Genomic DNA, 23,829 nt, shown 5'->3' on the forward strand with positions numbered 1-23,829 from the left:
TGTTTTCAACCCTTAATTCTCTACTCTTTCCCTTGAAAACATGTCCTAAGAGCTGCACAGTGGATTGATTAATAGGCCAACACTTCAACTTTGTGGTGATGATAAAAAAAGGTAGCACAGGGTTGAGTTCCCAGTTACTTTATGCAGGAGAAAACAGCATCAGTGCAGAGGTCTTTGGGCACACCCCACCTGTCAGGCAGAGCTGTGTGCCCATGAATCCCATCTGACAGGTAACATATTGCAGCACCAGAAAAAAAAAAGATAAAACAGCCAAAGTGTGAAAAAGTGAGGGACACAAACCTTCAGCAGCTCTGAGTGCAAGGGAGCACAGACCTCAGGAAAAACAGGAGCAGAGACCAGCTGCAGCACTGAAATCAGATGCAAAAGCTAGTCACTCAATACCTTTTCTCCTCCAGCGTCTGGCACACTGGAGTGAAGACAGGGCCAAGGCCGTGCTTTCCTGCCCCCAGCCCCACACCATCCTCTGCTGCTTCCCCTGCCCACACCAGAGCAGCAGAGCTGGTTGGCATCCCTCCAGCAGGCCCTCTCCCTCGCAGCTGTGGCTGCATCCCAGCAGGACAGACATCCCACCAGCTGCATAAAAATGAGGGCTGGGCTGAGACATGAGTTGTGCCCTTCCCCAGATAATGGATGGGGACTGTCACTGTCTCCATTGATAGCAGCCCCCAGTTGCTGTTGGACACAAGCTGTTCTGTAAATCTGATCGTGTTTACACTAACAGTGTTTGATGAGCCTCATCAGGTTGCAATGCAAATGTTTCTGCATCAGCTGCTCCCAGAAGAGAGATGTGGTGGACAGGCCATGAGCACTCAGCAAACATAAACTGCAAACAAATTTCAGTTCACACACGCGCTCCAGAAAAGAGCCAGAAAACATAACTTTCTCAGGAAGTAGATGAAGAAGCTTGAAGACTTTGGCAAGAAATGTCTACAACCAGAATATCTTGGCAATTATAATAGGCTTCAAACTAGGCAGTGTTTCTACTGCTTCTGTTGCAGAAGTAGCACCTCACTTAGGAAAGGGAACAAACCAGCTGGCATGAGAATTTATCTGAGGTCTTTCCCCACTGGCTTGTTACTCAGGAAGCAAAGAGCTTGTGTTACCTGTTGCACAGGTGTGGTCATCCTGCTCTGGTTAAAATGGTCTGCAGTTGTTTCAGGGACACCTTCTTTGGGTGAGACGTGTGGGTGAGGGTTGTGAGGGGGCACCACCCTGGCACAGCCCCCTCCAGTGTCCCCAAGGCTGAGGCTGCAGAGGGGCAGAGCACTGGCCATGCCCCCCACCCTGGCACAAACCTCCAGCAAATTTCAGCAGAGTCTCTTCCCCAGCTCACTGCTGGCACAAAAGCAAAAGATAAACTTTCAAGAGTAAATATCCTCTTGACCACCATGAGAAATTCCAAGTATATCGTATAAAATTTTGAATTGTATTTTGTTTAAAGCTTTGTTTAAAGCAGAGCAACAACAGTTTTCCCAGCGGCAAAGCTCCAGACAGTGTTTGAAGCCTAACTTCAGATGTACTTCAGATGTAGATATTTCTCCCCTGACACCAGATCAAATCCTCCTCTCTAAATATAATAAAACCAGGCAAATGGCAATGCTTGGTAAGTTTGAACCAGGTTCATGGCATTAAAATGGTAGGAAATCCTGAGGATACAAGGCACCATCCATGCAGACTGTGCTGTTTGATGGTAACAGTCACACCAAACTATTTCCCTGAGCTGGACCCCAAACATTTCTGGGAAAAGAAGAAAATGGTAAGTTGAGTTTCCTTGCTATATTCCAGTCTGAGGTGAGGTGGAGGCCCACCAGCCATAGGGTAGATCTTGGTCTCCCTCTAGTGATGGACCTACCAACAGCAATGGAAAACCAAGCTCCAGCTTCCTCCTTCCATCCTTTGCCTCCAGCCTCGGCCTCATGCTCGAACCCTTCACCCAGCCAAAGTCTCCTCACAAAAATACTTCCTGACATCTTTCCACTCCACACTGGTGTGCGGAATTCCCAGTGCCTGGCTCATGGGATAACCCTCATCACTGAACCTCTGAACGTGTTCTGCTCAACAACTGTGCTAATATTTCATATCCAGATTACTGCATCGTGCAGGAGCAAGAGACGTGAGCTTCTGCCTTTCACTGCTGCAGGGATTTCCTGAAGGACACCCGTCCCTGCAGCCCCCAGTGCCTGTCACCTCAGGAAAGGCAGAGACAAGCATGACACACATGAGTCGTGTGGCCCTTGGAGACATGTCCAGCCACCAGTGTATGTACTCTCCAGGAGCATCCACCTCCGATGAGGAATGCTGGAGAAGCTGAAGTCTCAAAGCAGCTGTTCTGAAGTCACTTGAGGTACCAGCCCATTTACACAGTGGCCTTGTGTCCTGTGGAAGTGAGCTGGCGCAGCCTGGGGAGCTCAGAGTACCCAAAATCTCTGGTGCTGGGTCATGAAGCAACTCAGAGCGCATTTACTTCTGTGAAGTCCATAAAGATGCACATGAACATCTTGAGTCATGTGCTGTGGGCCAATTTTACTGGTAACCATGAGCTGGATGAGCAAGGACCCCGTGGGTCTGGTGGCATCAACTGTTCTGCCTCCTGAATGTCACAGCAAGGTCTTTCAGTTCTGTCACTTTTCAGTGAGATTGTCTCTTGTAGAGCTTCTCATTTTCCATTCAGAACTTCATTGCAGGATGTGATTAAAATTAGAAAGTTTCTGGAAGTCATGCACTTGAGAGGAACAAGCAAGGGGAAAATGCCCTGAGGAATGTGTCAACATGATCTGGAGACACCACTGGGAAAATAAATGAACAACATTGTTTATGAGACATATTTTCAGCCTCTCCTCTCCTCTCCTCTCCTCTCCTCTCCTCTCCTCTCCTCTCCTCTCCTCTCCTCTCCTCTCCTCTCCTCTCCTCTCCTCTCCTCTCCTCTCCTCTCCTCTCCTCTCCTCTCCTCTCCTCTCCTCTCCTCTCCTCTCCTCTCCTCTCCTCTCCTCTCCTCTCCTCTCCTCTCAATTTTTAATGATTTTGCCTTAAGATTTTCCTAGTAGGAAAGTATCACTAAGGTTGGTAAAAATAATTGGATGCCCAAATGAAGTGGATATGATCTTGCACATAAACATTTTCAAGCCAGGAACATGAAGAATGACATAAAATTTGAAGAGACTATATTATTTGGAAAGTGCAGAATATAAACAATGACATTTTTGTGGGCTGGACTTGCTGTTCTCCTGCCACAGAGCTGACTTACCATCACAATAACACTGATTTTTTTTATTGTTGTCTTTCATGCAGAGTGCCAAATGAGAGAGCATGCAAAAGTTAACAATTCTGTAATTCTCCTCAGTTTTTATATATTGAGATTTTGAATGTTCAAACTCTAAGCATAGTTCTAAACAGGCTTCAAGTGCTAAATTTTTTAACCAAGTTTAGTGACAGGGATTGTTAAGGCACTGACAGCAACAATTCATAAACAGTCAGGTTTAAAATCATTAAAAAAACTTGTTATTGCAAGTCAGGATAACACTTCAGATATATTTAAGGGGCTCATGTTTATTAAACACTTCCCTTTGCCTAGTGATGAAGTGCATGTTTTGAAGAATGTTTCCCTTCTACTGAAGAGAAGGTGTGCTAAGGGGTGTTCAATACCCAGAAATATTTGTTGAGATAGTTCCCCCATAGGCTGAAATATTAACAGAGAAAGTGTTTCAGAGAATCACACGGAGGATGGTGTCTCCAACACCAAACAAGCTGCTTTAGCTGCAGTTATGCCAATAAACTGCTCTTGGGTGTTTTTAAGGACTCTTGGTTTTGACAGAGAAAGCTGAAAGGAGAGTGTGACATTTCACTACAGGGTTGAGCTGTTCTCTGTCAGGGTGGACCCAAGGCCTTTCAAAACCCTTCATGACAAGGCGCATTAAGTTCAGACCAAGTGAAAAAGGTGTTGAAAACCAAAAAGCTCTCAGGTGCAGACTGTATGTCAAGAAATAAAGCAGCAACCTCCACAGTTGACAGCTATGGCAACACTGCTGTTGTATACACTGAGATGCATGATGGATTTGAACATAGGTCATCTGGGTGTTAGCAAAATGTCTAATGCCCTTGGGATGTGGTGTTAAACCTGAGAAACCCCTCTAGCAACTGTCTTGTTGAAACACAGGGTGTTTTTCCAACACACAGCTTTGGTTTTGAGAAGCTCCACATAGGCTCAGCTTTGATTTTTTTATTTAGAGTCTCAAAAGTATCTCAGCTTTATGTCATTGATTTGTTCTCTGTTCAAATCTCCTGGTACCTAGTGAAAGGCAAATGTGAGCCTGGCTCATTCCTTCATCTGGTACAGCCTTGTCAACTTCAGAGCAATCTGGGAATAAAGATTGTGAAGAGACCCAACAAAACCCTGGGGGAATCGATTCAGTTCCAACCTGAGTATGAGGGCTGAAGGGAGAATTTCTGAATACAAATGCTGGAGGCTTCAATGTCACCTGTTGATAAAATAACATAAAAAAAAAAAAAAGTGGTCACCCAATACTGCATAACTGTCTGTTCTACAGTAGGGGAAAATGGGTGGCTGAAGTGCCAGGTCCCATCCCGTGGGAAAGAGGAGAAGCAGTGCTCACAAAAAGGGGCTTGACCTTTAAATGCTGTCAGCAGCCAGCATGGTTCTTCTGGGACCTCCTGCCAGGAAAAGCTGATATGACTGTGAATGAGTCCTGAAAGGCTGAGCAAAAGGTGTTTTTGATGTTCATGTGCTCACTCAGAGGCTGAATCACTGCTGTATAGGCTTACCAGACTTCTGAGCCTCCTTGACTTCCTGAAGGGTATGTGGAAGTTGCCCTCACACATGGATTTATTCACATACCTTTTCTCTTTCTCAGATCACTAGAGGAATTAAAGAATTGGATGATTACATGACCAGAAGGACTGAACAGGGGGATGAAGCAACTGAAAATCCCACCAGGAGCACGTCAGACATGTTCTCTGCATGGCCAAATAATTAAAGGAGAAGATGAGAGCCACAAAACAAGTGCATGTTTGATCAGAAGCTATAATGTTAGCTCTTTGATCCTGATAAACTGTAAAGAAAAACAATTTATGAAAAGAATGGGAAAATATCCCTTATTAACATCAAATAGGAAATCCTTGTTGTGGCAAGGAAATGAAATATGAATGACAGATCAAAGGTGTGTTCTGCAGAAAAAAAACCACCTGTATTACATGAATATCTGCTCCCTTAAACATGGGGAATTCAGGGGAATGCATTTCTCATTTTGAGAAATGCAGCAGAGAATTTAGAATTATAGGGGATGAGAAAAGAAACTTGTAAGATCCAAAATGAAAAATGCAAGAAGGTGTACCCTGGAAGATCAGTATTTTGAGAGAGAGACAAAAACTACTTTTCCTGTTATAAAACTTGAAGTTAAATAAGAAAAATTCAAAAGCTGACCAATTATTTGCTCACAAACCACGTAATCTCTCAGAATGAGGTACAGTCCACCAGCAGAGAGACATGAGTGCTCTGTGCCCACATTATCTGCACACCAGATCCTGCCAAGCACAAAACAAATGCTGGGTGTTGGTATGGATACCTTCTGTCTGTCCTTCAGGAGATACCAACACCGTGATGAGACTGAAGGACTGGTTAAGCTTCACCTTAAATAATGTAATTTGCATTGGTTGCCATAACTTTCTTCCTATTGCAACATGAAGATGTGAAACAGCATCAGACAGGAGCCAGACAGGAAACTCCCTAAGAAGAACAGAATGAAGCTGCTCCTGCCAAGAAGACAGAAACTGCTCCAGGTCCCCTTGGACAGCCCAGCTGCTCTGTGACCAGCACCTCCCTCAGGGCCTGGAGTACCCCAGCTATCAAACACAACCTCATCCATCACCCTAAAGGGGGATGCTGTGGTACAGTCCTTCCTCATGGGAGGAAGGCCATGAAGAACCAGGCTCCGTCATTGTAATTTGTGCTGGAGTACTTCTTCCTCTCTGTTAAACATTAATGATGAGGTGCCAGCTTAAAATTTTGCCTTTCCCAGCTTTCTGTGGGCCTCTGCTCTCTTATGTTGCATAAATGCTGATTTTGGCATTTAATAGTCTGTAGCTCAGAGCTGCAATAAAGTCAGACTGATCTAATAATGAATGACAAGCTTAATAATGTAACAAAATAGGAGCTTAAGTCAGTCTCCAGGGTTTAATAAGGCTGCCAAATATGAAAGCATTAGTTATGTATTACAGCCCTAATAGCTGAAAATGTTGGTGTGAACAGAGCAGTGAGAAATGGGACTGATGAGGGTTTTTTTTTCTTGTGTTTGATGGGCATAAAACTGCTGGTCAGCTCATTTCCAGATAAAGAGGTGTTAGGTGTCTGTTCTACTGGTGTACCTATGGAATGAAAACAGCTGCCTTGTGTTTGCTCTTTTCTCAGTCATATGTTTGTTCTGGTTTGTTTGGTCAGGGAAGGTGTAGGATCACAGGTGGAAGGGACCTCTGGAGGTCACCTAGTTCCAGGACACACCTGGATCAGGTGGCTTGCTTTGTGCCATCAAGATTCCCCTTGACACCTCCAATGAGAACCCTTTTTTTCCTTCCATCTGCTCAAGATTTCCCACATTCCATTTCAGACGATGTAGAAGACCTGGAACAGGGTGCCCAGGGAGGTCATGGAGTCTCCCTCTCTGGAGACATTCCCCCTGGATGTGTTTCTGTGTCAGCTGCTCCAAGTGACCCTGCCCTGGCAGGGGGTGGGAGTAATGATCTCCAGAGCACCCTCCCGACCCTAACAATTCTGGGATTGTGTGATCCTGCTCCCATTTCATTTCAAGATGAACACCTGTCTGCAAAAAAACTCAGATCTGAACTTGAATGCCAAGTTCTAAGATGTTGCTTTGGTTCTTCTGTAGCTTTACTGCCTGCACAGGTAAGCAGAGAGATCAGCAGTGAAGGCTGAGAAATGCACCTGAAATTAGGAAATGCAATAGTTGTTGGGAGTGCCTCCAAAAACATTGACAAATGTTTTCAATGAGCACTTGTGGTGCTTGAAAAAACTGTTCAAATAAAATATTTGGTGTGTCTCAAGGAGGTGGAGAGATGAAGACTAAAATCAGCATGTCCTCTTGTCCAGAAAGAGGCACTGCTGGAACAAAAGGGAGTAATGAATAATCTCTTAAAATGTGCTGCTAGATCCTGGTTCATTCAGAGAGCAAGACAGGCTGAAATGGCAAAAGACAGATCTGATTGCCTGGCAACCCACAGGAAAACAAAAAAAAAAGTGAATTAATCTAGCAATCTCAAATTCAAATTAAGTACAGATAATGTGACTGCTGGGACAATGAGTGCTGGGACAAAAAGTCAGAACCTCTCAAGAGCTCCATTTTTTCCATTAATTTTGGATATCTTATTGGTATAACATTTCTTTATACACTTTCATAAGAGACCTAATACTTTCAGATCCATAATTCAGCCTCAGCTACAGCAGAAAAAAACTGTTGCCTTTTATGACAGAGCTAATAAACTTATATTTGCCAAATAACCCATGTCGGAGGAGGGAAGTTGTAATTTACAATTTCCAGAAAATCTACCAAATAGTCTGAAGCTGCATTGCAATATGCACAACAGGAAATCAACAAGACCCTTGTAAAATGACATTAAAGCCTCGGAGATAGAATATGCAGCAATTATAAAGCAGAGACACAGACGTCATATTTCTCATAAGCATCATTAAAATTAAATTAGAAACATTGCTTCAAAGATAACAGATCATATTTTGCTTTAACATTATCTTGGTTCTCTGTGGCTTAATAATTTCCAGAGAGAAAATATCTCACATTTGCCAGGCTTTCTGGAGTTTGCCCTGTGGTACCCAGGAGAAACTTCTTGTCTGAGTCATTGACTATATATTTTGGGTCATAACCCCTTGTTCATTTTCCTCCAGGCTTTGTCAAAGCAAAATCAGCCAAGGATGAGCAGCTAGGTTCTTGTAAAACTTAACACAATTGGCTGCACAGACATGCCTGTGGCCACTCATGAACCTGGAGTCAGTGGCTACACAACACTCGTGTTGCTATTCATGCCTTAACCTCTGCCATCAAGAAATCTCAAAAAAATTGCTTCAAATAATTCAAATAATCTTTAATTGCAGAATAAAAAAGCAGCTTTAGACCAATGTTCTCCAGCTACACATCTTGGCTTGGCCCAGAAAGTATGTCGGTTAGAGCTGAGTGCAGACGTTGAAATAGAGACAGTGAAAAAGAAGAAGTAAGTAAGAGAGCCTTGGGGAAATTAAAATGAAAATGAAACTCCAAGGAGCTAAATTAAATAACTGTGACACCGTTAAAGTGATAAGGAAGTGCGTAGGAGGCATTTGCAAAAGAAGTTGAGAGATCTGTGGACCTGGATGGTCAACAAGTTGTTACAGCATAGCCCCAAAGGCACAGGGGAGCACAGAAGCTCAGGGTGTGCCTGAAGCTCAAAGTCTGCCCGTGGTGTTGTCTTGGTTTGAACAGACAGGTGTGTGCTAAGGAAGGTGGGAGCCTCCCCTGAAATGGAAAATGTAAACTCCCTCCCTCTGAATTGTTATAATTTTGAAATTAAGGGGCTCTCAGGCAAAGATATGGGAGCAGGAATAACAGCTCTTTATTAGGGAAGAAAAAAAAAAAAAACAAAAAACCCAAAACCCCAATGCAGTAATACAAAACAACACTGCTAGAGTCAGAATACAGCCTGGCACCCTGTGGGTCAGGGTGGTGGCAGCAGTCCCATTCAGTGGTGGCTGCAGCCCTGCTGCATGCCAGCTGTGATTCTGTTGGAGCAGGGATCCTGTAGAAGGGTGGAGTCTGCCACAGAAGATCCAGGGCTGGTGTAGATGGGCCTGGTCTTCCTCTGGGAATCCAGTGGAGAAGGCTGCGTGTGGTCTTCCAAAGCTCAGATTCTACCCAGGTAGGAATGTTTGGCTCCTCCCCCTGGGCGGAGCATCTCCCCACGGGATGATGGTATTTTCTCAGCCATGCATGGACACTCGCTGGCCATGAACAGAAGAGATCTCCTGGAGGGAGGATTGGGTGTGGAAGAGATAAAGAAAACTGCCCAATGAACAGAGGATAACTGCCCCACGTCTGACAGCTAGGAATAGAATACCCCTGTTTCCAACCTAAGGCAGGTGTGAAGGGCCACATCCAGGTGCACACAGCACGGGCAGCAGTTATTCCACAGGAGGGGGAATCCACAGGAAAGGACGAAGGAGAAGCAGGAGACAGGAAGAGCATTTTGACTCAGGTGCCTGTAGCCAAGCTGTCCAAGGAGCCTCGGTGGGGAGATGTCCTCATGGGTCAGATGGGGTGACTTCAGAGAGCCCCACAAGATCAGGCTCTGATCACCTCCACATCCTGGCCAGCTCCTTCTCACCCTCCTGGGAATGGGATGCAAGGTGGAAGGGGCAGGGAAAGATAGCTGCCCACCCTGGGAAAGCTGGAAGTGTTTCCAATAAACTTTTATGATGCTTGCATTTTCCTTCTAGTGGCAGGTCATGCAGTCAGGTCTTTGCAATCCCTGCTGGTTTGATTGTCACGTGTTAATCAGACCCTGAACAGAAGGAATTCTCAAAATAATTGCTTCAAACACTCCTTTTTGCTACTTTCTTTTGTATTTCTGACAAAGTCTGTTGAGAGTAAAAGGCAAGAGAAATTCAGAAATTGATTACATATATTTTTCATCCTTAGAAGCAAAAAAATTATGAAATGGGGGAGGCAGGAATAAAAAATGAAAGAACACATTGACTTGGTAACAGAACCAGAGGCAGTATAGGTGCAACCTTTTATAGGTAACGCTTGAAACAAGAAGCGAGGCCATTTTATTTCATTGACAAAGACTTTTTCTAGCTCCAAGTTGCCCATCTAATAAGATTTTGTTTCCAGTCTCCACTTTATTAGTCCCTCTCTGCTCACTTGTGCCATGATCATGCTGATGTAGCATTGCATTCCTGTCTTCCTTTCGTTCTTCAGATCAGCCTGAAATTCTCTCAGTTGTATTTATTGTGTAGTGTAAATGCAGGTTTTCCTGTCTGCCCTCCAGGCTCAAATCCAGGGAGGGAGGGAGGGAGGAAGGCAGGAAGGCAGGAAGGTAGGAAGGAAGGAAGGAAGGAAGGAGGGAAGGAGGGAAGGAGGGAAGGAGGGATGGAAGGAAGGAGGGATGGAAGGAAGGAGGGATGGATGGATGGATGGATGGATGGATGGATGGATGGATGGATGGATCTAAGCTGCTGGTCCTGCTAGGAAAAAAACACTAACTGCCCCAGGAAATGGGAGAGTTTGGCCCTTACCCAGTTTCAGTTTTAGTATTTTGGCCATTCTTTAAAAAAGGTCAAGTAGTTTACAACTGTGGTATTCAAACAGGACCAGACTGTTCACCTTCTTTGGATGTCTAGGACTTTTGAACACCCTGCTGTCTGTGCTCTGATAGCTGGATCCTGGCCAGCTCATTTCCTTCTCCTTCTTCTTTCCAAACCAGCAACATAATTTTATTCATATTGAATTTATCTGGAAAGAATTGGTCACGCAGGGGAATGATCCTTGACCCTTTTTTTTTTTTTCCTGCAGGCAGAAGAAAACCTCTGGGGTTTTCAAGTTTCTTCTGGCATCCCAAGTTATCTCAGAGCTGTATGGTGAGGACAGGTGGGATGCAGCCTGCAGGTTCAACCAGGTTCTCAGGAGACTCTGCTCCTTTCATCTCCCATTGGACTCTGGTGCCTGCCATGTTACCCAGACACTCAGTCCAGTGCTGCAATGTCCAATATCTCTGCCAGAAAAGAAAAGCCATTAATTTTTTTTTTTAATGGAAATTTCTACAGCTGTAATCCCCAGAGGTGCCAGCCTGGTGCTGCACAGGCAATGAAAGCAGAGGGATGTCCCTCAGGTGTGTGCTGCTGCTGAGTGGAGCTTCCACTGTGGGCTGAGCCTCTGGCTGTGTCAAACTGACCACTGAAGTTTTAAAATCTCTCTGGAAGTTTTGCACCTGTTTGGAACTTCTAAATCATTCTGGACACTTCACTCTGTGTTTTCCCCTTTTCCAGATGACATATTCCTATGTATATTTCTGTATTTTGCATCCTTTCCAAACAATAGAGGAACCTGCTGGTAGAGGAGGAGAAGTTTGAGGTTTAGAGGGATGAAAATGTTTTTCTACAGAGTAAAGCCATTTCTCAGCCAACACCATCAGAAGTAAAGCACGGGCGTTTTGGGAGGTTGCAGAATGCCCTTCCATAAGGAATTAGATCAAGTCCAAACTTGAATCTCACCTGAGGCCTGGGCAGGGGTGCTGGACCCCTCATGGCTCCACCTGGATGCTTGGTGGCAGAGGCCACCTTTGGTGCATGCACAGGCAGGGGACAGGGAGCAGGGACACCATGGGATGTCCCTGGGAGTCTGGGACCTGCTCTGAGCATCTCCAGGAATGGCATGGACAGGACATCCCTGTGCTGGAGCAAGAATCAGGCACTGCTCCAGAGAGCAAGGGACACCTGGTCGTGCCCACACACCTGTGGCATTTCACAACCTGGATCAGCACCTGCATTGCCACTTACTACTCATCTCCTTTGCTATTCTCCTGCACAGGGTGAGAGCTGCTTTTGTTCATGACATGAGTTTCCATGAAGCCACGTGAGTTTTGTTTTGCTTGGTTACTCTCAAGCATGAAAATTAAGGCTAAATTAAAAAAGCAAAAGCCAGTGTAAATAGCCTCATGTCTCTAATTAAATTGTTTTCATCAACCCTCTGCTGAGCATGTATTTTAAGGCACTTCTAGCTAATTTTTTAGAGATAATAAAATGTGATTTTTACAAGCTGTGGGCTGGTGCTGACTGCATTCATGTCGTTTCACTCCTCATGGAGTGGTCCACACCAGTTTCTAGCGTGCCATTCATAGAGCTGGCTGTATACAAATATGATTTAAACTCTGTGTTTCATTTCAGAAAAAAGGATCACTTTTATATTAAGTGATAGGTAGCGCTTACAAAATTCAAGCAGAAGTTGAAGCAAAGGTACCTGGTTGTTTAATAGGTGGTGTTGGATTCAAGCCACCTGAGCCACCTTTCAGAAAAAAATGCAACAGTTACACCCAAGCTCTTATGCTGCTGTGCTGGCCAGAATAAATGAGCTACATTTTCACTTCAAGAGGCAACAAGAGCAGAAGGGGGGAAAAAACAGCACAAAGCCAGAGCTGCTGAATCAGCCACACTTTATTAATCATTGGCATCTAATTACCAGCAAGACACAGCATAGTTATCAAATGTGATGTTTCGGGAAGGTGCTTATGGATCCTGATTGATGTCAAAGAGTTGTGAAATTGCCACATGGTGGGTTTATTTTTTTTTTTTTTTTGGGCAATGTGGCTGCCACGGACAGTGTCTCAGGCTCCCTGTTTGGAGAAGGAGAGGAGCTCTGAGCAGGATGCTGGGTGTCCCTGAAAACCACGGCCACACAAAAGCTCACCTTGCCCTCCTGGCAGAACTCCTCCCAGAGGTGAGTGTGCACTGGTGGATAGAAAACTGAATGTCCCAGGCACCCCGGCAGCCATCATATCTTGGTGCCACCTTCTTTGGGGTTCCCACATCTCCAGAGCCCCCCAGGAGTCCACAGGACTCCTCTCCTGTGCCCTGTCACCCCCTGGCCTGGGTGAAGTTCATGTAGCCCTTGGGAAGCTGATGGAAGGTGAATGCCCAGAGGTGCTTCTGAAAAATATGGGTGTGTCACCCAACTGCAACCTCTGAATTTTCTGTGTTAGCCCTGTCCCTAGGTCTGCAATGAACACAGAGGATGCAGAGTGTTTGGTAATGGAATTTCTATGCCAACAGTATTTGAATTGCTGACTTGCTTGTCCCTTTAAACCATCCAGCTGTCCTCACCACCCTCTCACTGTCACATCACCCCTCTCTGCCTTTGCTGAGAGCAGAGTTTTTCTCTCTGCACCTCAGGCATGGAGAATATTTGCAAACAACAGCTCTCCTGAAAGCTGGCACCTCTCCTCTCCACCAGTGCCAGTCATCATGCTGGGAATGGCACTGTGGATCGCAGGAACTGTCCAGCATCCCTGGGAAAGACCTTGCAAGCCACTTCATCTCCCCTTAATGCTCTCCCTAATCTCTTACAACGAGAGCTGTCCCTGCCCCTGGTGGAACTAATGTCATTTTCATCCTTGTGGTCACTGTTAGCAGTCAAGCAAAAAGATGTCAGTTTTAATTACAGCATTTATTTACAAATATCTCTCCTGCTTTAAACTGGAAGAGAGGACCCCCTGTGCCTTCCTCACACAGGGCTCATATGCTGCTCTCAGAAAGAAAAGTAAAACCCTTGCCAAAGGGAGTAAATCTCTAATCTTAGGTGGTAACACCTGCTTGTATTTCTTCTCAAAGCAAATAGCTGTAATCGATTACTTATTTGAAATATATGACAATTAGATTTTTTAAAATTGATTTTAAGCTTTCTAAGCAGGTGCTGTAGAAATCTGACACGTCTCTGATGTACTGCTCTGGTAATCCCTGCTTGATTTTTACTTTCACATGTATTAGTTTTACTCTTTATGACCACATGAAATAAAATAGGTAAGAGAATAGCAGACCTCTTTGGAGAAAGCACTCCAAGAAGTATTATTTCAATTTTGTTCCTGTGATCTGAAATTCCAGCTGTTTGGTTTTCCCACAGTCCCCTGAACAGCTGTCCCCTGTCCATTTACCTGTCCTCATTCGCTTCCATCTCTTAGTTAATAAAATACTTATTTTTTTACACACTTTTCCTGGTCCTCTTAAGTACTGTCAGTCAGCACCAATGAGTTTTGGAGGGTTTTTACACCAGGTTTCATATTTTCTGGAGTGGCTGGTAATGGCTGGTGGGGAAATTACTTTAAAGTTAACAGGTCTTTTCATTTTTTTGAGTTTATGCTTTCTCTGGCTGCTTTCTTTTGAACCTCTGACTAAGCAAAAGTCTGTTCTGATCCAGAGAACATGCAATTAGATCCATCCTGACTGATTTCCTTGTCTTTGACACTTTAATGGGGCTGTAGAAAGTAAAAAAGTTGAACTATTTCTCTCCCTTGCACTTCTCGTGACTTTTGAAGTCTGTCTGATGAGTGCAGTGTGGAGAATGAGCCGAGTACCAGATATCTCATCACACCCATGGACAGACAAGCCCAGGCCTGGGAATCAGGCTGGTTCTAAGTGTTTATGTTCTATACAGAAAGTCAGTGTGGAGGAAAGATCAGTATCCCAATTCACCTGCTTTTGATGTGCACCTGAATAAACTCCTTACGGCATCTTGTTCCAAATGACATGATTTCCCAGTGTTTTGAAGCCCAAAGGAGTGGAGTTTATCTGCATAAAGCAGTGACACTTTTGGCTAATTACCTGTGGCACTGAGCACTCATTGCTTTCCTTCATGAGAAGACAGAGGAGGAGCATCTTTGTTAGCCAGTGAAATGAGAGACATCCCAGTGGATATGAGCTGGTGACACGGTCCTGTGGAGCCTGAAGGAGTCCTGTGCATTCAGTCTGCTGGAGCCTGGAGAATAACCCTGGGAAAGTTAAAAAAAGTGTCAAGGGAGGATCTTCTTTTTAAATTTAATGGAGTCCCTGGAGAGCAGGATACTTGCTAGGGTTTAGACATGCTAAGAGCATGAGGTACAGAAGCAGTCTTCTCTCTTTCCCGTTAGCATGGAGAATAGCCAAGTCTGAAATATTCCTCTTACCTGGCTGCTTCCCTTGGAACTGAGTTCAGCTTTACCAACAGCAAAAACCTCTGGAGCCAGGAGCATGATTTTAGCAGGCTTTTGGGACCATGGCCAACCTCTGGCAATGCTGCTGGAGCTCACAAAGGAGCTGAAGCTCCTTGTTGGTGACATCCAACGGCTGGAACCTCTGATTTCCCATGGCGAAGGCATCTCACCTGGACACCGAGCATGCTGTGACGGGGCCCCGCTAACAACATCACTCCTTCAAGGCTGAAAGTTTTTTTCCAGCATCCTTTTCCCCATTAATTGGATGACCTCTGCTACCCAGCACTGGGCTGTGATTCAGGAAAAGGTCAGGCCTTTTTCATGGCTGCTCTTTCCAATTAACTTTTTGGTGTTCTCAGGCAGGGGTCTCCTGCCCTTCAAGCGTGGGAGATGCTCAGCATGCCATAGAGCTCAAAGGAGAACAGGAGGCTAAACAATCCTCCTGGGAGGAACCTGACCTGACTGCTAACTCTGGTTTTACTGGCAGAAGGGGAAATGCCCTCACTGCTTTCTGCAGAGATATCACTACAGTGAAGCAGCTCCATTTTCTGTCATCAGCTGCACTTTCATCCCTTCCCAGCTCTGTTATCTGCTTGGCCTAATCCAAGCCTCTGACATAGGAGTACCATCTTTTGTAGGACAGAACACTGCATTCAGCATTCCCAAAATATGCCTGCAAAGGAATAACCATTTGGATTGAAATTCCATAAGCATTTTTTGACCTGTATGGGTTTCCTGTAGCCTCACAGTTGTCAGTCTCTACCTGCCTATCCTCACTTTCACCGTTCCTCCTGAGGCCTTGGTCAGGCTTCTGCAGGTGAGAAGAAGTTGTAAAGATAAGTAATTTTGTCTGAATTGGGAAAAATGAAAATGGATGCCCAGAGAGAGGAGAAAGGTGCACTCTTTGCCAAAGAGAGATTGGCAATGTGTGCTGAGACCATACCAGGTGCCAGCAAATTCACATGGCAAAAAGCCCTTGTATTTGTGAATGACATGTGAATGAAGCCCACTGAAGACTGATGAGCTTGGATTTAAGCTCACTCCTTCTCTAAAGCCAGCAAACAAGCAATGGGATAAAACCCAAAAGGCTTGAGACTCTGGAAGCTCTGGTGCTCACCTTTACACCTCTCAAGGAAAAGTTAATTCTCACCTCAAGGACAGGAACCCACCTCTGCCCTCCCTGTGACTCAATTACCTCCTGTTGTGAGGGTTTGTGTGTCCCTAAGTGTTTAGTTGATGCTCTACACCAGGAGGAGATGGTCCACCAGCCTCATTTCTAAGGATCTGATCTGCCTGGCTTGGCCCCTGAACCACGTGCTCTCTGAAGCCCATCTGTGGTCATTGAATGAGAACTGGTTGGGACCATGTTTTTTCCAGCTCAACTGGATTTTCCAGCCTCATTCTTCAGGCACTCCAAATTAGTGGGTACTGCTGGCAGTTTTAGAATCTCTCTTTGCCCCAGTGCCCCCTGCACAAGAAGAGGATGATAAAGCTGCTGAAGGCGCGAAGTGCTGGGTTGTTGACTCCAATAATGGCAGTGAAGTTCTGAGAGGGTTGTGGACATAGCCTTGAGCCCAGGAGCAGTTTTCAGTCAGAGCAGGGTTTGTGCAGTGCCATGGGCTGTGCCAAATCCCTGGGACACCTCTGTTCCTGGGTTAGCTCCACACCACTGGGGTTGTTCTACTCCTCCCTGCCCAATGACCTGCTTAGCTCCTTACACCCTTGCTCCTGGCACTGTTCTATACCATGTGCACAGGCCAGCAGCAACATCCCTTCAACACAGAGGAGGTGGAAATGAAATTTCAGCATCCAGCAATAGGAAAGAAAGCTACCAGGACAGGAAATCAATTATGGGCATTGCCTGCCCTGTGAGTGCCCAACTCTCCAGCCTTTGAAGCCCTTTGAAGTAGCTTGGTGGTGCACTGTCATACATATTTCCATGGCCATTGTCTTGCTGATCACTTTGGGCCTCCCTGAATCCTCCTTCTTTGGGCAGTGGGGTTTATGGTGTACAGAACAGGCCTCTGTCCTGCCAGTCCCACTCTGCTTCACCCCAAAGTATTCGACCATCTCACCAGCGAGAAATATTTGTTCCCATCAGAACATCAACCCAGCAAAAGTATTAATCACCTGGTAAAATTTTGATTTCAGAAATACCTGCTAATAATGGGAATGCTGGAACTGGAAGTTGATGGGTATCCAAAGCTAAAGATTACCTTTATCACTAGGGCATCTGTCATTGCTTAATTAAGATGCAAATCATCGCTGTCTCCGTGGTGACAAAGTCACCTTTTTGTGTTGATGAAATACAAAGAGCTGGATGTGCCCAGCTGAACTCTCTGTAAGGGAAGGAAAAACATGTCAGGGCTGGCTACAGCTCCAGCAGTTCTCTACCAAATTCTGCCTCGTCTCCCCCTCAAGCCAGCCATAAAGAGGTCTCTGAGCATGGCCAGGTCCCAGCACTCACACCAGTGATGACAGACCGAGGTAAGTGCTTAAAAAGGTGCAGTCAATCAAGAAATAACAGGCTGAAGGGATCTTGTTACCATTTGTTCATGGCTGAGATCCCACCAGCCCTCCTGGATTTGCTCAAAGACCAAATCCCAGCCAGGGCAGTGGCTCTGCAGAGCCTTAGACAGGAGCCACAGCCACGTTACTGTTGGTGGTAGAAGCCATCTAACCCAGCTTGCAGGGAGCAAAAGTGCATTAATTATAGGCAAATAAAGTAATTACAGGAGCCATACAGATATTTATGGGATGCCTTTGGGAGGGATGCAGGAATGAAGATTTTTCTGCCCAGCAGCTGCCATTTACTGAATTTGTGATGAAAAAACCCAGTTTTCTACTCCTCTTTTGTCACACTCACTTGCCAGCTGGCCCATGAGATGTTGTACACCCAGACTGGGTGAAATACAAATATTCAGGCAAAAGGCACAGAGCTACCAGCATCAGTGACTGTGATTTGTGCCTCTGGGTGTCTGCCCCACCTCAGTCCTTGGGGCAAAGCTTGTCTGGGTATAGAATTCCCCACACCCATACCTGGAAAAAAGCTGATGAAAATGAGAGAATTCAGGACTCACAAGAATTTTTTTTTTTTTAAGCCTGGACTTCTCCAAGCCTATCTCCTGCCAAAGCTGGGTCCCTTGCCTGGTGGCTGTTGGTATTTTGAAGCAGCCACTGCTGGTAGCTATGTGACTCCAACTCATTGTACAACTCCAGGGACCCTGTTGCTGCTTCCTGAGGGACTTTGGAGACTTCTTTGCCTGTCCTGCCTCAGTTTCCTTCTTCCTCACACCAAGGGATAACAATAGCAACCAGGTCAGAGATACTGAGTCCTGTCACAGCACGTGGCCAGGGTACTTGTGGAAATCATGGTAGTCACTGTTTTGCTTTGCTGTGGGCTGTGCTGCATGAAATGAAGCAGATTTTCCTGCACAGACAAAGCCAGTGGCTGCCCATGCACCTTGGACTCGGTGTGTGCTGTGGCCTCTGCTCTGGTAGTTCCTCATGGAGCTGTGTGCGTGCAGAGGTGCTTTGTTACCACTCAGAATTTATCCTCCCTGCAAGAAAGTAAGATTTTTCAGCAGGAATAAACTGCATCCAGAGTGAGAGGTCAGGTCCACCTGAGCTGCAGCAGGAGAGCAACTCTTGGGTATAAATGAGCACTTCGGCATACTTGGAAAGAAATAAGCTTGATTGACTCCCAAGAAAATGTCTTGAAGCAATGAAGAAAGAGTAATTTAAACATCAGCCACCTTGAGGCAACAGTGGCAGCAGGGATAATACCCTCTGGCAGCAGCAGAGTGACTAATTGCTCCAGTTTGGGATTTATGTGATCATTCATTAGCTCTCATTTAATAACGATTTACTCTGCACTGATGTGGAGCCCTTCATCTCCTCTCCAGCAACTCCACAAATAGCAAATCTGGACTAAGATCACTGGCAAGGGGGATGCTGAGCTCTGGGTCCCTCTGTGGGGAAAGTGAGACACAGGAGGGCTTAAGGGCATACCAAAGCTCTGCAGAGTGTCCTCTGCACTGCATCTTTGGGCTTCCATCCTCTGCACTTTCCCTTCCCCAAGCAAAGCAAAGCAAGGCAAAGCAGTGTGAAGGCAAGCCAGAAGTGCCACATGTGAAATAAAGACCAAAGGGGGAGTGTTTGATGCTTGCATGGATATGTTGGTGTGCCAGCTGTTACCCAGAGAACAGGAGAGCTTTCCCCTTTCCTGCAGCTGGAAGGCTGCCTTCAGGACATGGAGCCACTGGCCTGGGAATGGGAGAGAGGCAGGACCATGGAGCACAGAGGCATTACTGAGGTCAGGAAACACATGTGGTCCATCCTCTGCTGTCCTCAGTTTCCACCACAGAGCCTTCATTCATCTGAGCCACAATCACGTGTTCACCAGGCCTGGGGAGCTGGCAGGCACCAGCAGGATCAAGCCTTGGGACAGCCTTTGGGATGGCCTGACATGTGCATCCTGCACCTGGTGGGGGTGGCCAAGGTCTGGCTGTATCACTGCCAGCCTCCCTCTGCCCCTGGAGGTGGTCACTGTGAGCCCATGTTGCGCCAGGCGTTGGCCCCAGGGGACCTGCAGTTGAGGCAGACCATCTCTCTTGCCTGGCTGAGGGCTTTCCATCCATCCCCTCCAAAAACCCCACTGGACCTGCTCTTCTGTCCATTTTCAGCATTACTCAGAGGACCAGTGATCACTTCCATGCAATCTCAGGTGTCATTGCCACTGTCACCCACATGCCAGTGGCACAGAGATGTCTCTTGACTTGAAGGCATCACAAGAGCAGCCCCTGCTTGCTGGAGAGCTTTGTCACTGCCCTAATACAGAGAGAGGATTTCTCTCCTACCTTATTCCAAACTTTGTGCTCCTGGCCTGAGTAGAAGCAATACAAGCAGGCCCTAATGAGGGAATCTCCTCCATCAAGCTCCCCGGATGCATCCACGCTGAAATGATTCTCAGATGTCCCATAGACACACAGAGCTCATTTCCCAGCACAGCCTACGCTTGGCCAAGTGCAATCAGCTGGGGCAGGCCTGGGCTGGAGGGCAGAGCCCAGGTCATGCTGGCCACAGCAGTGGCTTTTCTGGAGCTGTGATATTTATTTTCTTCCCACATTAAAGGCTTGGGAAAGCACAGCACTCATCAGAAAGCCAGCAGGATGGAGTGTGCATTGCTGATGGCAGGCCTCTGCTCTTCCTAATTAAAGCCAGGTCCTGGAAAAGGGCTGCAACTGTATTTATTATACCTGTGCCTTCATCCCTTCCCTCTCCTGCTTTCCTTTGCCACCTCCAGCCACTACAAACCCTCTATATCATCTCTGTCCAGATTGCTAATGAAGGCCTTGTTAGAACAATAATTGCTCTCTTATTTAGTAGACTCATAATGATTATAACTGAAATACATTATCAGCCACAGGGCACAATCTATTTCAAACTGCAGTACACAGCAGCTGAGGTTTATGTTCCTTGGTGTGATTTCTTTTCCTTTTGTAGAAGCAATTATGTGCATTTGACTGTATATTGCTAGTGTTGAAGCCTTTTTTGCAAGAGTTAGTTGTGCACAATGTGATTAAAGATGGAAACTCAAATTGCAGGCAGCAGTGCAATGGGACCAGCAAGTGGGCTTAACCAGAAAGGAAACCAAATGCAAGAATGCAGTGTGCTCCCAAAAAATGATCTGCTTCTACTCTCCTGATGGATTACCTTGTCAAGAGGCTGGATAATACTGGAGGAAATAGCAGTAGCTGGATGTGTTCCTGTATTCCACATGCCAGAAATGAGGCTTGGCAGGGTGCTGATGGAGTGCATAGCTGGGTGATGCCAGCCTGGGGGTGCCAGCAACATTCAGGGACAGAGCCTGAGGAGCCACATTTTGCTGTTCCTTGTGGGGATAACAAAATACAGCAACTACTCTTTGCAGTTATTTCAGCAGTAAAAACATCTGAACTGGGGGTCTGAACCCCAGCCATCTCTCTGGAAGGTGTTGGTGATCTCAAATCCAAGCAGCCCAGAAGGTGCATGCACAAAGCACTGTAGCATGAGCTCCTTTGCCAAGTTCCTCGGGTAACATAAAGCATTAAAACACTGAAAAATGTTGTGTTAAGAGAGAATTCACCACACCTGCTTTGGGAAAAAAAAAAAAAATGTGGAGAGAATGGTGGGAAGTTTTTGTCCTTGTGCAAAATACTCAGTTTACAAAAGAAACTGGAGATCTGTGTACCTTGATTTTTGGCTGCTGAACTAAAATCTGTTAAAAGAAGTGTTTTGACAAGAGGTGGTGAACATAAATTTTCAACTAATAATCTACATGGATGTCTAAAAGGGAAACACCAAAGTAATTAATAGCCTTAAATTTTAGGATTGAGAACAAAATGATAAAATGTACTTGGCTTGAGCTTCCCAAAAATACTTTTTCTCTGAGTTTGCTCACATCATCCAGTACTTCTTTAGATCAAAAATTAATGGTATATACAGAATCTGCAAAATTTTTTATTCTTATAGTAGAAAAAACCCAAGGGTGAGCTTTCAGTTAGATGTTTCTTGGTTTTGCTCATCTCTGGTTTTACTTATTTCTGTAATCTTGATTTAATCACTTCTGGTGTGCTTCAGGCACATTTACTCTGTGTCCCCTTTTGGAAACTCCTGTCTCACTTGCTCTGTATTTCAACATACTTTGGAAAATGCTTGAGAAGGGGTTGTACCCCAAGATGTGCCACGCTGGCTTTTCCTAGCAGAAATTAAGTGTCTTTATCCATGTGCTACCAGGAGTCCTGCACACAGGAGATTTTGGATGCATGTGGACAGATCCTTTGAAGGCTGAAGCAGGTCCAACAGGTTTCAGAGGCATCAAACGCTGTCCTTGCACAGCAAAGACATTCAGAATCTCCAGGGAAATCCACTGAGCCCTTAAATCCAAACCAGAGAGCATTCCTCAGCAGCTGGAGGGCAGATGTGCACAGGGCACTAACTGTCTGGGCTCATCCCTCATCTGAAACAATCAGAGCTGGGTTAAACCAGATGATTTATGGACATTTCAATTCCTATCAGAAAAATATGGTCCTGGGGCAATTTTCATGGAGCTCTTGTATGGGTTATAGGTGTGTGGATGGTTTAATGTAACCTGCTGGACAGTACTAGGACAAGGGGTCCCAGGCTTGGATGGAATCTTCTGCTGCTGCTGTGGCCCATGAAGAACATTAACATGTGCAAATAATTGTTTTATAAGGGTTTAGCTTGTCTGTGAGCCTCCCATTTGCTGCTTGTAACATAAACCAACATGTTTCCTGTTTCTCTTTTGTAAAATCTGTTTTAGACCTCCAGTTCCCTTCTAATGTCTCAGAACTGTGCAAACTTCATTATCTTCCCAAGGCGTTGGGAATTGGGATTTCCCCATGCTTACTGCAAATGCCAATTGCCAGTGCCAAAAAAAAAAACAAAAATCCCCAGCCCACTCTGTTCCCCTGAAAGCACCATTTCTAGGAGCTGTTTGTTTTGAATTAAGAAAATCTGCAATAAGGATAATTAAATTAGGATGGAGCTTAATATACAGAAATAGTGGTAGGAGAGAAGAAGAATGGGAGCCTAAATTCCACCTGACAGAGGTAACGTGTACTGTGACAGAGGTATGTGGCAGTACATCCAAGCAGAGGGTGGATGTTTTCCCCCTTTCTTAGTACATCCCTCATCCCAGTACTCATCCCAGTTTGTGGCATGAGATCCAGAATTTTGATAAGTTTCAGTGGTTTTCAGAAAGTCTGGATAATGACTGTTACAAATGCTTGGGAGTGTGATTTTTGGTTGTGTTTTTGTTTGTTTGGGGTATTTTCCCTCCAAGGAAGGATAGTCTTGCAGAGGAGGTGTTTATCTACTTCTCTTCAGAGCTTGGGTTGGCTCCTGGCTCGTCCATAGACTTCTTGTAACTTTGATTCCATCTGAGGTGAGAAAAAGAGACCCACAGCTGGTTCTGGAGGGTAAATCCCCCCAAGGAGAAATTGTGCCCATGGAAGACACTGTCCTAATCAGATCTCATTGTCCAGAGGAGGGGAACCTGTCCTTCCCAATCCAAAGGGAAAACTGGGGATGACGTTTTTCCAGTTTGGACTCTCCTGAGCATCTCTTGGCTCACCAGCAGCAGATGGAGCTGCTTGCCAAGAACCAGGAGGAGGTGAGGCAGTGCAGGGCTGGCCAGGCTCACCAGGGCCAAGGCTTGGGATCGTGGGACCACAATGTCTAGGGACATTGTTCCTCTCCAGGACCCCCAACACCAGCAGGACATCTTCTCTTTTTATGTGATTGCCTCCCAGTTGCTCTTGTTGTCCTAAAGACCCTTGTCCACCCCCACTCATGGCTGTCACTGGAACCTGGGTGGTTACAGATGTGAGCAGCACTCAGGTGAGGGGCTGCCAATGCTTTGTTCCCTATCTCTGCTGCAGACACCCTCCCCAGCCCAGCTGAGGGTGTTCAACCCAGTCTCTCCTGAGACTGTGACCACATTTCTCATTTTCATGGCTTCATCATGCTGACCACTCTCCAGTCAGCTGGTACTCCTCAGTCATTTCCAGGAGGGGAGGTGCACAGGTATCAGAAAGCTGCATTTTTATTGGGTTCCCAGATTCATTACCTTGCATTTCACAACAGTGAGTTTTATCTCTCCCTGCTCACCTCAGTCCTCGGGATCATGAGCTCCTGCTTTATTCTCTCTCTGCTTACATATTGACATCACTCTAAATTTTGCCATTAGCAGACTTTGTCAGGCATTTTCTGTGCCCAGGTAATAAACAAAAATATTGGTGTCAAAACTGTCTCTTAAGGAATTTTAGCAATAATTTCCCTCCCTCCTGATCCCTGCCTTTACAGCAGTACATGTTTGTATCTCCCCTTCACACTGCAGGACATTTGCAGCTCATTTGGTTTCCACCTTCCCATCTGAGCTAATGTCTCAGATGCTGTTTAATCAAGTGCTTTCTCCCAGACACTGTGGATGAGCTCTACTGCACTCCCTGCATCTGGAAAGCCTTATGAAAAAATGATGTTCCCGAGCTGACT

General features: G+C 45.6%; 1 long non-coding RNA gene across 1 annotated transcript; it reads right to left on the reverse strand.

The window, feature by feature from the left end:
* Positions 1–10,585: 10,585 nt before the first annotated feature.
* Positions 10,586–19,673, reverse strand: LOC137485131 (uncharacterized). The gene is made up of 2 exons (XR_011005200.1): positions 19,464–19,673; positions 10,586–10,806 (listed from the first exon to the last, which is right to left on the reverse strand). It is a non-coding gene; the product is annotated as an uncharacterized lncRNA (long non-coding RNA).
* Between the last annotated feature and the right edge of the window lie 4,156 nt (positions 19,674–23,829).

Source organism: Anomalospiza imberbis, chromosome 1 (genome assembly GCF_031753505.1).
Source record: "Anomalospiza imberbis isolate Cuckoo-Finch-1a 21T00152 chromosome 1, ASM3175350v1, whole genome shotgun sequence".
Taxonomy (NCBI): domain Eukaryota; kingdom Metazoa; phylum Chordata; class Aves; order Passeriformes; family Viduidae; genus Anomalospiza; species Anomalospiza imberbis.